Here is a 14,254-nt window from a genome sequence, read left to right as displayed (position 1 = left end):
CGTGTGTCTGTGGTCACTGTGAAGGTGTGTGGCTGTGATCCCTGTGAAGGTGTGTGGCTGTGATGTGTGGCTGCGATCCCTGTGAAGGCGTGTGGCTGTAATCACTGTGAATGCGTGTGGCTGCAGTCACTGTGAAGGCATGTGGCTGTGATCCCTGTGAAGGTGTGTGGCTGTGATGTGTGGCTGCGATCCCTGTGAAGGCGTGTGGCTGCGATCACTGTGAATGCATGTGACTGTGATCCCTGTGAAGGCGTGTGACTGTGATCATGTGAAGGCGTGTGGCTGTAGTCACTGTGAAGGCGTGTGGCTGCGGTCACTGTGAAGGCGTGTGACTGTGATCATGTGAAGGCGTGTAACTGCGATCGTGTGAAGGCGTGTGGCTGTGATCATGTGAAGGCGTGTGGCTGTGATCATGTGAAGGCGTGTGGCTGTGATCACTGTGAAGGCGTGTGGCTGTGATCACTGTGAAGGCGTGTGGCTGTGATCACTGTGAAGGCGTGTGGCTGTGGTCACTGTGAAGGCGTGTGGCTGTGATCATGTGAAGGCATGTGACTGTGATCATGTGAAGGTGTGTGGCTGTGGTCACTGTGAAGGCATGTGGCTGTGATCATGTGAAGGCGTGTGACTGTGGTCACTGTGAAGGCGTGTGACTGTGATTATGTGAAGGCATGTGACTGTGATCACTGTAAAGGCGTGTGGCTGTGGTCACTGTGAAGGCATGTGGCTGTGATCATGTGAAAGCGTGTGACTGTGATCATGTGAAGGTGTGTGGCTGTGGTCACTGTGAAGGCGTGTGGCTGTGGTCACTGTGAAGGCGTGTGGCTGTGGTCACTGTGAAGGCGTGTGACTGTGATCATGTGAAGATGTGTGGCTGCAATCCCTGTGAAGGCCTGTGGCTGTGATCCCTGTGAAGGCGTGTGTGCTTGGAGCCCTGGGGAGGCCATGTGAATGGCCAGCAGGCCCACTCCTGGCCCTGCACTCAGGTCACGATGGGCTTGCCTCAGAGGTCTCCACCTGAGCAGTGGCTGGTCCTCCTGTGGTGGGTGCACACATACTGCTCCCCACACTCCTGGCATCCCTGCCAGGCTTCCTCATCAGCCACATGTTGCCCTGAATGGATTACCCTGGGACTCTTAGGGCAGGAGTGGGGAGAGCCTCATCACTTTTTCCGGAAGGATAATACCTCCTGGCCTTTATAACCTAGTCCTGAGTTTCTGTGGCTCTTCCCTTAGGGAAGAGCAAGTAGACTCTACTCATTAGGTCTGTTGAGGTCACCTCTCTTCTTTCTGCTTCACAGGTACATTAAACATGTTACATGCAGGGATACATGAGATACTACGTTAAACACCACATGCGTGATGTAGCAGGGAGCCTTACTAAGAAAAAACATATCTGTTAGCCTGCCCATTCCCTACTGTCACTCCAGAGAAAATGATTCAATGTTGTTTCTGAAAGCTGAGCTTCTTAAAGCCACCAGACACCCTCAGACAATGAAGAGATGCTGTGCTGTGTTTAATTGTACAAGTTGAAGCTCAGCCGTTCGTGATGGGGACAGCATGAGTGAGCCTGGGGAGAGGACAGTGGGCACAGCCAGACGCAATGAGGCGGGGACTTATTGAGAATGCAGCTGAGGACGAGGGTGGCACAGTGTGCATTTCTGCTGCTCCTCTTGAGCTTGGCACCTCACTTCAGGATGCCCAGTTCTGTGCGGGTCGACTGTTGTCTCAGGGGAGAGTCTGGTTTCTGGTGTGCTGAGCTGCTCCTCCTGGTCAGGACGGGTTAGGGGGAGAGCTTCCTGCCCCAGCCCTGAAGCAGCCTGAGCACCAGAGCCGGCAGCAAACAGCAGCTGCAAGAGGGTGGTCGCCAGGTCAAGAACCTGCTTCCGCTGGTCCGTCTAAGCTTGAAACTCGGCTCTGCAATCGGAGGTTAAGGCCCCCACTCACACATATGCACACATACTCAGTACACGCATGCATGCATACACACATGCTCAGTACTCTGTTTTTGCTCCCAGCACCCTGATTTTTGCTCCCAGCTTTTAACAGTAGCAGTTGGGTGTTTGTGGTCTTTTGTGTTCTTTTGTCCATAATTTGCCTCAACTTCGTGTGCACACACTTATTTTAGTCGCTTAAAGTTTGCTCCCCAAAATAGCATCATTGGCATTATTTGAAAATTCTTAGACTCCATCCAAGACTCCTCTAAAAGATAAAGTCTAATAAAGTCTCCTGTTTTTGTGATTATAGGAGAAAACACCCTTGTACCTATAAGATACACGACATATTTAAAGATTAAAGGGTGAAGTCTGAAAATGTTCCAAACGTTAACAATGTGACTCTATGTAAAGAGTACCTGGTGTTCATTGTACAATTCTTCAACTTTAATAAGCTTGAAATTCTTCCAACATATAATCTTTAAAGCATTATTAAGCATTAGAAGCTTTCAGATTATCCTTTGATAAGAATAATCAATAATATTCATCAACTTCTTTTAGACTCATTTCTGTTAATTTTCTTTCTGTAATTTTCTGTGTATTATTGTGGGTTCAGATGAATGCATTTCTGTATTTTACAAGCATTAGTCTTCTTTTCAAGCTCAAATTATAACTTTGGCCAGGGGTTTCCCTTATAGGTCAACTGCTGTGTTCATTTGACATGATCTTATTAATTTTTAAATAAACAGATGCAGAGTACATCATGAGAAACGCTGGACTGGAGGAAACACAAGCTGGAGTCAAGATTGCCGGGAGAAATATCAATAACCTCAGATATGCAGATGACACCACCCTTATGGAAGAAAGTGAAGAGGAACTCAAAAGCCTCTTGATGAAAGTGAAAGTGGAGAGTGAAAAAGTTGGCTTAAAGCTCAACATTCAGAAAACAAAGATCATGGCATCCGGTCCCATCACTTCATGGCAAATAGATGGGGAAACAGTGGAAACAGTGTCAGACTTTATTTTTCTGGGCTCCAAAATCACTGCAGATGGTGATTGTATCCATGAAATTAAAAGACACTTACTCCTTGGAAGGAAAGTTATGACCAACCTAGATAGTATATTGAAAAGCAGAAATATTACTTTGCCAACAAAGGTTCGTCTAGTCAAGGCTATGGTTTTTCCTGTGGTCATGTATGGATGTGAGAGTTGAACTGTGAAGAAAGCTGAGCACCGAAGAATTGATGCTTTTGAACTGTGGTGTTGGAGAAGATTCTTGAGAGTCCCTTGGGCTGCAAGGAGATCCAACCAGTCCATTCTGAAGGAGATCAGCCCTGGGATTTCTTTGGAAGGAATGATGCTAAAGCTGCAACTCCAGTACTTTGGCCACCTCATGAGAAGAGTTGACTCATTGGAAAAGACTCTGATGCTGGGAGGGATTGGGGGCAAGAGGAGAAAGGGATGAGGATGAGATGGCTGGATGGCATCACTGACTCGATGGACGTGAGTCTCAGTGAACTCCGGGAGTTGGTGATGGACAGGGAGGCCTGGTGTGCTGCGATTCATGGGATCACAAAGAGTCGGACAGGACTGAGTGACTGATCTGATCTGATCTGATCTATTAATTTTTAAGTATTTTCTTGCTTTACAGCATGAAAATTTCTAACACTAAAAAAAAATTTAAAAATTAGTTAAGTCTTATGAAGAACCTGCTTTCCCTGAAAATGGAATCAGCTGCTTTTCCATGTTCCAGTGTTAAAATGGTATTTGAGACCAGAATCTTTACAGATTTACAGATTATCATCTGTAGAATCTGAAGAGATATGGCACACTTCCTACTGACTTGCTTTAAGGACAAATTAAAGAATTCCTATAAACTACCAAACACAGTGTCTGATTCTTTGTAAATACTCAACAAATTTTTATCATTGTTGTTACAATTTCACTGGAAACATTCGGGAAACTCTTGAAGCAAGTATGTCCCTCAAGATAGGAGACATGCACAAATATTGCTGGCCTGCACTCTAGGGCATCTGCAACGAGAAGCCACCACGAGGATAAGCCCTTGCACCACAGCTAGAGAGCAGCCTCCCACTTGCCACCACTAGAAAAAAGTCCAGGCCCATCAGCGAAGACCCAGCACAGCCAAAAGATAAATAAACAAATCTTTAAAATATACATATACAAAATAAAATAAAATATACATATATACTTAGTGCAGTTAACACAGATAAAGTAATTAGCAGTTTCTTGCTGTTTTAGAATGTCTATTTAGCATTCGATTTACCTATAAGCATCTCTTTATAGTTGATTTGCTTGGATAAAAATTCAAACAAGAGCTCCACCATTTTTTTTTCCTCTTTTTATCACCACTTGTGTGTTGAAAAAAACTGGGTTGTTTGTCCTGTAGATTTTCCCAAATTCTGAATTTTATTTGTTTTTCCAAAGCCTACGTGTTGTTTAACCTGTTCTCTACCACCTGCATTTTCTGTAAACTTGCAGTTATATCAAGAGTCTTGATCAGGTTCGGTTTTAATTCTACAGCAAGAACATCTCATAATTGTGTTCATGCACTTTCTACTGTGCCACATTAGGGTGAATGTTAAGTGTCTTTGTTTCTCTTTTCTGATGATCAGATGAATGTAGGTCCAGATACTGTCAGACTTTTCCAACCATTATAATGCTCCCCAATAGCTATTCCTCAGTAGTCAAGTATGGATATGAGAGTTGGACCATAAAGAAAGCTGAGCACCAAAGAATTGATGCTTTCAAACTGTGGTGCTAGAGAAGACTCTTGAGAGTCCCTTGGACAGGCAGGAGATCAAACCAGTCAATCCTAAAGGAAATCAACCCTGAATATTCATTTAGAAGGACTGATGCTGAAGCTCCAATACTTTGGCCACCTGATGGGAAGAGCCAACTCTTTGGAAGAGACCATGATGCTGGGAAAGATTGAGGGCAGGAGGAGAAGGGGATGACAGAGGATGAGATAGTTGGATGGCATCACTGACTCAATGGATATGAGTCTGAGCAAGCTCGGGTGATGCTGAAGGACTGGGAAGCTGGTGTATTGCAGTCCATGGGGTCACAGAGTCAGACATGACTGAGCGACTGAACAATAGCAATGGTCTTGTGAAGCACCCCAGGACGTGAAGGAGGTGTTGGCACTGTGTGAGCATAAAGATTGCACCATACTGAGGACTGACCTTTTGTCATGTGACCCTTGGCCAGGGACCGGAACTCTTGCTTCCAGTGAATGATCACTGGTGGTTCAAGCAATTCCTGGAAGTTCTCCAGAGGGTTGGAATAGACTTCACTGATGTTGCATTCTGCGAGGGTTAGAAAGAGAAAAAGAAATCCATTGATAAGATTTGGGGAACAAAATGTTGAGGAACCTGTGGGAAGTTATTCTTTTCACAAATAATGAAACTGTGGACCAAGTGTGCCTCCTGCCATATCCGAAGACAAAGGACACTGTGGCCACCAGCCACGCCAGCCATGCCGGGCCTCCCACAATCAAAGGCGAGTCCCAGGGAGACTCAGGATGGAGGCAGGATTCCCACCCCCACAGTCAGCCCCACATGGTGCACCCTGAGAGGACTCAGGGTCTGAAAGCAAGGATGCCTGCCCAGATCCTGAGGCCCATGTCAAAGGGATGATTTCGGCGAAGCTGGACTTTTGCGTCTTCCCATACATAGAAAAGTACTGGGTGTGGGGTGGGGAGGAGGACATATACTACACGTCTGGGGTTGGCACATGTGGAGTACTATCTTAACAGGCACATATGCCTGAAGGGCTGCTGCCGAAGTTGACGCTCCAATGCTTTGGCCCCCTGACGCGCAGAGCGGACTCATGGGAAAAGACCCTGATGCTGGGGAAGATGGAAGGTGGGAGGAGAAGGGGGCGACAGAGGATGAGATGACTGGATGGCGTTACTGACTTGATGGACATGAGTTTGAGCAAGCTCTGGGAGTTGGTGACGGACAGGGAGGCCTGGTGTGCTGCAGTCCACGGGGTCGCAAAGAGTCAGACGCGACTGAATGACTGAACTGATATATAACAGGTAAACAGCAAGGGGCTATCATACAGCACAGGGAACTATACTAGCATCTTGTAATAACCTATATGGAGGAGAACCTGAAAAGAGTATATAGACAGGACTGCATCACTTTGCTGTACACTTGAAACTACCACAGCACTGTAAATTAAGTATCCGTCAAGTTTTCAAGAAAGCACTAAATTCATTAGCTGGGGGTCTGATTTTCTCTAGTTAATAGTCATCTTCCAACCGGCTCACTGCCTGGTTTTTGTTCCAGACTCCCATACGTCCTGGCTCTTTACTCCCTCTTCAGAGCAGTCCCTTAGAGCTCTCTGAGACACTGTCTCCTAGGCTTGAAATCCTCAGAAAAATCTGATGAATAAAACATAATTCTCAACTGCTAAGTTGTGCATTTTTTTCAGTCAAGATGAGCTGGCCTCATAGATTAGCAAAACAGATACCTGCCTGTCCCTGAGGCTGGATGAAGAGTGAGTGGGAATTTGATCATCTGTTTGTCAACATCATCAACCCCAAAGGATTCACGTAGGACACAGGGAGAATGGTACTCAGAGACTGCAGCTGCCCAAGAAAGTGTTAGATCCGAAATGCAGAAGTAACGTTTTGCTTTTTTTTTTTTTTAATTACTTCTTCTGGCCATCTTTATTCCTGAGATATAATCACACATAATGACCCAGTCCATTCTTCCTTGGGGACTTGAGTTTCCTCTACCCCAGCCTCACTAAAGGAGGATTCAAAATCTCCAAGTGATTGAGTAACTTGGAGTCCTGAGTTTGAGGGGGTGACTCATAGCCTCTGTGTAGAGAACTTGAGAGCTCAGAGATCGAAGAGATCATCCAGCTCGAATGAACTGGAGGCCCTAGGAGGCAAATGGCTTCTACTATCAAGCACAGCTGGATGATGGCCAGTCAGGACTAAAGCCACGGTTCTCTGGCTCCCAGTACTCAGTCCATTAAAACCCAGTTACAGTGGAGAGGAGGCAGGCCAATGAGGGAAAACTGATGGAGGCCAACTTCCTTCCTGATGGCAAGTCTAGTGCTGGGAAACATTGTTCTTTGTTGTCCAGTCAGTAAGTCGTGTCCAGCTCTTTGCAATCCCATGGACTACTGCAACCTGGCCCCTCTGTCCTTCACTGTCTCCCAGAATTTGCTCAAATTCATGTCCATTGAGCTGGTGATGCTGCCGAACCATCTCATCCTCTGCCACCCTCTTCTCCTCCTGCCTTCACTCTTTCCCAGCATCAAGGTCTCTTCCAAAGAGTCAGCTCTTCCCATCAGGTGGTCAAAGTATTGGAGCTTCAGCTTCAGCATCAATCCTCCCAATGAATATTCAGGACTGATTTCCTTTAGGATTGACTTGATTTGATCTCCTTGTGTCTTCTCCAGAACCACTGCTTGAAAGCATCAATTCTTCGGCACTCAGCCTACTTTATGGTCCAACTCTCACAACCCTATATGATTTCTGGCAAGACCATAGCTTTGACTAGATGGATCTTTGTCAGGAAAGTGATGTCTCTGCCTTTTAATATGCTATCTAGGTTTGACATAGTTTTTCTCCCAAGGAGCAAGAGTCTTAATTTCACGGCTGCAGTCACTGTGCGCAGTGAGTTTGTCCGCTCAGAAAAGAAAATTCGTCCCTGCTTCCACTTTGCCCATCTATTTGCCATGAAGGGTGACGGGCAGGGAGGCCTGGCGTGCTGCAGTTCATGGGGTCGCAAAGAGTCGGACACGACTGAGCGACTGGACTGAACTGATGGGACCAGACGCCATGATCTCAGTTTTTCTATGTTAGTTTAGAGCCAGCTTTTTCACTCTCCTCTTTCACCCTCTTCAGGAGACTCTTTAGTTCCTCTTTGCTCTCTACCATTAGAGTGCTGCCATCCGCATATCTGAGGTTGTTGATAATTCTCCCCTCAGTCTTCATTCCAAACTGTGCTTCATCCAGCCCGGCATTTCACGTGATGTACTCTGCTTATAAGTTAAATAAACAGGGTGGCAATATGCAGCCTTGTCATACTCTTTTCCCAATTTTGAACCAGTCAGTTGTGCCCTGTCTGGTTCTTACTGCAGGGCACTGTGTATGAATATTATTATTGAAACCTTATTGATGAAGACACTGAGGTTCAGAGTGGCTAAGTTCACACACACACAAAGGTTTCATTATTTTATTCAAATTCCAACGTGCTGAATTCCAAAGCCCACATTCTGTCCAGTGTAACACTTTATCTTATGAAAGGACAATAGAAAACACAGCACAGCACATATTTTGATGATAAATTAGCATTTCCAACAAATGCTAAGAGTTTATAGAGATTTCTCAGTAACTCTCTTGGTCATAGGGCATAATTTCATAAAGAGTTACTAAGGGGCTGATTACTAAATGATGAGCCCTAGGTTACAATGACAAGTCCACGTGAAGGAGATTTCCTTGCAAATGGCCTTCATACTAAGTAGACTATGTTTTAAATTTACTCTACACCCCCAATCTTCTTGCCTGTTCATACTGTTCATGGAGTTCTCAAGGCAAGAGTACTGAAGCAGTTTGCCATTCTCTTCTCTAGTAAAGTGAAAGTATTAGGTGTTCAGTCATGCCCTACTCTTTGTCACCTCATGGACTATAGCCCTATAGGCTCCTCTGCCCATGGGATTTCCCAGGCAAGAACACTGGAGTGGGTTGCCATTCCTTTCCCCAGGGGATTGTCCTGACCCAGAGATTGAATCCACATCTCTTATATCTCCTGCATTGGCACATGGGTTCTTTACCATCTGAGCCAGGGGATAGTTTAGAAAGCATTACTATGAACAAAGTTAGTGGAGGTGATGGAATTCTAGCTGAGTTATTTCAAATCCTGAAAGATGGTGCTGCTAAAATGTTGCACTCGATATGCCAGCAAATTTGGAAGACTCAGCAGTGGCCACAAGACTGGAAAAGGTCAGTTTTCATTCCAATCCCAAAGAAAGGCAATGCCAAAGAATGCTCAAACTACCGCACAATTGCACTCATCTCACACGCTAGCAAAGTAATACTCAAAATTCTCCAAGCTAGGCTTCAACAGTGTGTGAACTGAGAACTTTCAGATGTACAATCTGGATTTAGAAAAGGCAGAAGAACCAGATATCAAATTTCCAACGTCCTTTGGATCAAAGGAAAAACAAGGAAATTCCAGAAAAACATCTACTTCTGCTTCATTGACTACGCTAAAGCCTTTGACTGTGTGGATCACAACAAAGTACGGACAATTCATAAAGAGATGGGAATACCAGACCACCTTACCTGTCTTCTGAGAAACCTGTATGCAGGTCAGGAAGCAACAGTTAGAACTGGACGTGGAACAATGGACTGGTTCCAAATTGGGAAAGGAGTACATCAAGGCTGTATACTGTCACCCTGCTTATTTAACTTATATGCAGAGTACATCATGAGAAATGCCAGGCTGGACAAAGCACAAGCTGGAATCAAAATTACCAGGAGAAATATCAACAACCTCAGATATGCAGATAATACCACCCTAATGGCAGAAAGTGAAGGGGAGCTAAAGAGCCTCTTGATGAGGGTGAAAGGAGAGTGAAACTGTCTGGCTTAAAACTCAACATTCAAAAACTTAAAATGAAACTTTCAGTGTTTCATGACTAATTTGAATCTATAGATAAGTTTGGGGGAAATAGTGACATATTAGCAGTAATGACTCCAGTGATTCTTTCTCTCCCTCCATAAATCATTATGGATAGTTTCAATTGCTGTATCTTTAGCTTCTCTTCCTTTGCAATGTCTCATTTACTGTTAATCACGTCCAGTGTATTTTTCATTTTAGATATAGTTTTCATGGCTATAAACTTCATATGCATCTTCTTTATATCTTCCATTTTCCTCCTCATTATAATCACATGTTCCTCTATCTCTCACACACGTGGAGTAAAATGATAACTATTTAACATTCTTGTTTGCAGGTTCTAACATCTCTGCATTTACTTATTTATAAAGAGAAACCTTATTGGCAAGAATTATTACAATAAGGGGCTTCCCTGGTGGCTCAGATGGTAAAGAATATTCCTGCAATGCTGGAGACCCAGGTTCTAGTTCTGGATCAGGAAGATCCCTCGGAAAAGGAAACAGATACCCATTCCAGTATTCTTGCCTGGAGAATTCCATGAACAGAGGAGCCTGGAAGGTTACAGTCCATGTGGTTGCAAAGAGTCAGATACAACTGAACAACACACACACACACATATGCACACACACACACACATTACAAGAAGAGGAAAAGCATTCTTGCAATAGAAAACATTTTCACCGTATGTTTGCAGGTGTCTCCTCTGTGTCTAACTGTTCTGATGTGTGTTTCTCTATTTTCCTGATCCTTAACATCCTCACCATTTATTGGATGGTAGACAATTGGAATCATAGGCTGTTACTTGCTAGGTTCTGTCATACGTATTTATAATGCTGTCTCTTGTCCTGGTGCCTGGTGAACTTATTGGAATCAGTTGGATAATGTCAAGGCTTGCTTTTAACCAGAGTTAGGGTGAATCTAGAAGAGGCAAGGCTGAATTTCATCCCCTGCTAAGCCTGAGCATCTTACCCAATGCTCTATGTTATAAGATATTTTCATGTCAACTCATAAGAACACAAAGTATTCCCAGCCTTGTGGGACCTAGAGTAAATTTCCCACCTACTCCTTTCCAGTGATCTTCCCCTAGGTTAAAGTCTAAGGGAGTCTAGGAGGTTGCTTTCCCCAAGAATTCTCCAGATATCCCTCCCTCTGTCTGTCCATCCATCTGTCTCTCTCCGAAGCTCCACCCGGGTCTCCCCAGCCTCCAGTCTCTGTAAGCACAGCTCGGTGAGACCCTGTGCTCTGGTCGGTTCTATTTCCCTGAGCTGCAGCCTTCACACAGTGAGTTGATTCAATCCTAAGGCTCACATTTTCTCTTTTCTGAGGGATCGTATTTCTACGGTGCCTGATGTCCAACATATGAAAACTGTTTCATTTACTTTGTTGAGTTTTGTCATAGCTTGAGGAGGAAAGGTAAATAGTCACATCTGGTTTCTCTGTTTTGGCCAGAAGCAGAAGCATATTTACTGTTTGAAAACCACATTTTGTCCAATTCTGGCCTGGAGCATGGCAGTCATGCATGGCAGGTTTTAAGAGAATATGTACTTAGAATACCTCTTCAGCGCCTTCCTGAGAAAGGAGCTTCCTACAGAGGCCACTTCTCCAAAGCTGAGAAATGTAAACAATCTTGTTGTTCAGTCACTCAGTTGCATCTGACTCTGTGACCTCATGGACTGCGGCACACCAGGCCTTTCTGTCCTTCACCATCTGCTGGTGCTTGCTCAAACTCATGTCCATTGAGTCAGTGATGTCATCCAACCACCTCATCCTCTGTCATCCCTTTCTCTTCATGCCTTCAATCTTTCCCGGCATCAGGGTCTTTTCCTATAAGTCAGTTCTTCGTATCAGGTGGCCAAAGTATTAGAGTTTCAGCTTCAGCATCAGTCCTTCCAATGAATGTTCAGGATTGATTTCTTTTAGGATTGGACTGCTTGGATATCCTTGCAGCCCAAGGGACTCTCAAGAGTTTTCTCCAGAGCCACAGTTCAAAAGCATCAATTCTTTGGTGCTCAGCCTTCTTTATGGTCCAAATCTCACACCCATACATGACTACTGGAAAAATTATAGCTTTGACTAGATGGACCTTTGTCAGCAAAGTAATGTCTCTGCTTTTTAATATGTTGTCTAGGTTGGTCATAGCTTTTCTTCCAAAGAGTAAGTGTCTTTTAATTTCATAGCTGCAGTCACCATCTGCAGTGATTTTGAGCCCTAAAAAATAAAGTCTGTCACTATTTCCAATGTTTTCCCATTTATTTGCCATGAAGTGATGGGACTGGATACCATGATTTTAGTTAGTGTTGACTTTTAAGCCAACTTTTTCACTCTCCTCTTCCACTTTCATCAAGAGGCTCTTTAGTTCCTCTTCACTTTCTGCCATAAGGGTGATGTCATCTGCATATCTGAGATTATTGATATTTCTCCTGGCAATCTTGATTCCAGCGTGTGCTTCATCTAGCCTGGCATTTCACACGATACATAAAACTACAAGTAATAAGTTAGATAAGATGAGGCAGTGAAGGAATATGTTTCAGATGAAGGAAGAAGATAAAACCCAGAAAAAGCAGTGAGTGATGTGGAGATAGGCAATCTACCCTGAAAAGACTTCAGTGTAGTGGCCATGAAGATGATCAAGGAACTCGGAAGGAGAGTGGATACACAAAACCAGAGTTGGAAATATTTAACAAAGAGTTTAAAAATATAAGGAACAATCAAACAGAGATGAAGAATACACTAACTGCAATGAAAAATACACTAGAAGGAATCAATAGTAGACTAAATGACGCAAAGGAACAGATCATGAGCTGGAAGACAGAGCAGTGGAAGTCACTGCCACTGAATAGAAAAAGGAGTGAAAAGGAGCAGTTCAGTGTCCTTAAAGATAAAAAGATATTTTATGGGAACAAGATTGTCCAGCCTTAGGTGGGTTTATTTGGATATTCTTTTAACATGCTGATTGCCATATTGTTTGAGGTAGGTGGTATAGAAATGGGTAGGATGCCCCAAGATTTATACCTGTGCCTGTCCAGAGACTTCAGGTTTCCAGACCCTGAGAGTCATTGCTCAGTTGTCATTTGTCATGACAATTGTCATGTAACCCTCAGCTGTCATGTAACTTTCTCATTTGTTTTGATTGCAGCATTTCCTGTCTAGGGTAAGCAATAACACTATAGCAAGGACTTCTGTGAGGAAAAGTTAACACGATGCAAGTGAAAGTGCTTTATAACTGCTACATGCTATAGACTTGGAGACCGTTGGTTGAGTATACCTAAGTCTAGTACCTTGGGTAATGTGGTAAAAACATGAGGTTAGGGGTCAGGACTGTGTCTGAATTACAAGTAAGATTCAGCCACTCAGTGGATGATACTGGGCAAATCTCATCAACACTGTGGATTTTTGTTTCCTATTTTTTTTAATGCAGATAAAAATACATGCACCTGTAAAAATAGAGATGAAAAGGATTGTGGAAACACAAGCTAGAGAACTGGCTCAAGATTCCAGACGGAGGCCAGCAATCATTTGCCTAAGCTTCATTCATTGTGTGATTAAATTAACACTACTTGGAGTAAGATAAAAAGTAATCTGTTGACACTCCAGATGTGTTGAGGATTTCCTGTAAGCTGGAGAAGGAGAAAGACCAAGACCAGGCTGAAATAAAAGTCTAAGAAACGGCTCCCTGTAACACATGTGTGAAATGTCAGCCAGAAGATCATACAGGGCAGAATCAGCCCCGAGCCAGCAAACTGGAAAAATCTAACCCAGGCTCAGAGCTAGATTATGTAAACTTGCTGGTTGACCTTTGGTTCCATCCTGATTTTTTGCTGAATAGTTTGCAAATGTGTTACTCGAGCAGAAGGCAATTGGGGGCAGAGAGGGGCTTTGGGGACTGGAAGCAACAGAGAGCTATGACCTTTGCAAGAGGGGAGGGCCTCACATGAAGAGGGCAAATGAGTTTCACAATCTGTAACATTCCACTCCCATCCTCCAAAATGCCAGGGATGTGGAGTAACAGTTCTTTTAAAATTGTAAATAGGAACTCTCAAACTCAAAAAGAAAACCAGCAATGACCAAAGAATTGACAAGGAAAGAAAGGCATAAAACTCAGCCTGTGGGTGAATTCACAAACACAGAGCAGGTAGGAGATTTTAGGAAAGTATAGTTGTTGGTATATTATATTCATAGAAGGAATAAACCTCTAGTCAATCTCTAATTTTGGAAATTAAGTACTGGAACTTTGAATAGAAATCGCAATAGATGTTCTGAGTAGCAAAGTGGACACAGCTGATAGATAATTAGAAAGGTAAGAAGTTCCGGTAGACGGTATAAGTCAGAACATCACACAGCACAGGGACCGGATGGAAAATAGGAAAGAAAACACGAAAACTGAACAACATCGAAAAGTTTGGACACTCATCTAAGGGGCATTCCAAAAAAGAGAACCGAGAGTGATGCTATGAAAACAGCGTAAAAGGGAGAAGACAAAGAGGTGGCAAGAGCATCAGAAGACGCGGCGGCGGCTGCCGCCGCTGCTGCTGAGTCGCTTCAGTCGTGTCCGACCCTGTGTGACCCCATAGACGGCAGCCCGCCAGGCTTCCCCATCCCTGGGATTCCCCAGGCAAGAACACTGGAGTGGGTTGCTATTTCCTTCTCCAATGCATGA

At 44.0% G+C, this 14,254-nt stretch overlaps 1 protein-coding gene across 1 annotated transcript in view; it reads left to right on the top strand.

Moving 5' to 3' along the window:
- LOC104974345 (glycine N-acyltransferase-like) overlaps nucleotides 1-3,815 on the top strand; it is a 28,081-nt gene extending 24,266 nt beyond the window's left edge. The window contains exon 7 of the mRNA XM_024975934.2: nucleotides 2,680-3,815. The gene's annotated coding sequence lies outside the window, so the exon portion shown is untranslated. The remainder of the gene's footprint in view (nucleotides 1-2,679) is intronic.
- The last annotated feature ends 10,439 nt before the right edge of the window (nucleotides 3,816-14,254 follow it).

The sequence above is a fragment of the Bos taurus genome, chromosome 15, assembly GCF_002263795.3.
Source record: "Bos taurus isolate L1 Dominette 01449 registration number 42190680 breed Hereford chromosome 15, ARS-UCD2.0, whole genome shotgun sequence".
NCBI lineage: Eukaryota > Metazoa > Chordata > Mammalia > Artiodactyla > Bovidae > Bos > Bos taurus.
The sequence above is the reverse complement of the archived record's forward strand: the minus strand, read 5'-3'. Positions and strand labels throughout refer to the sequence as shown.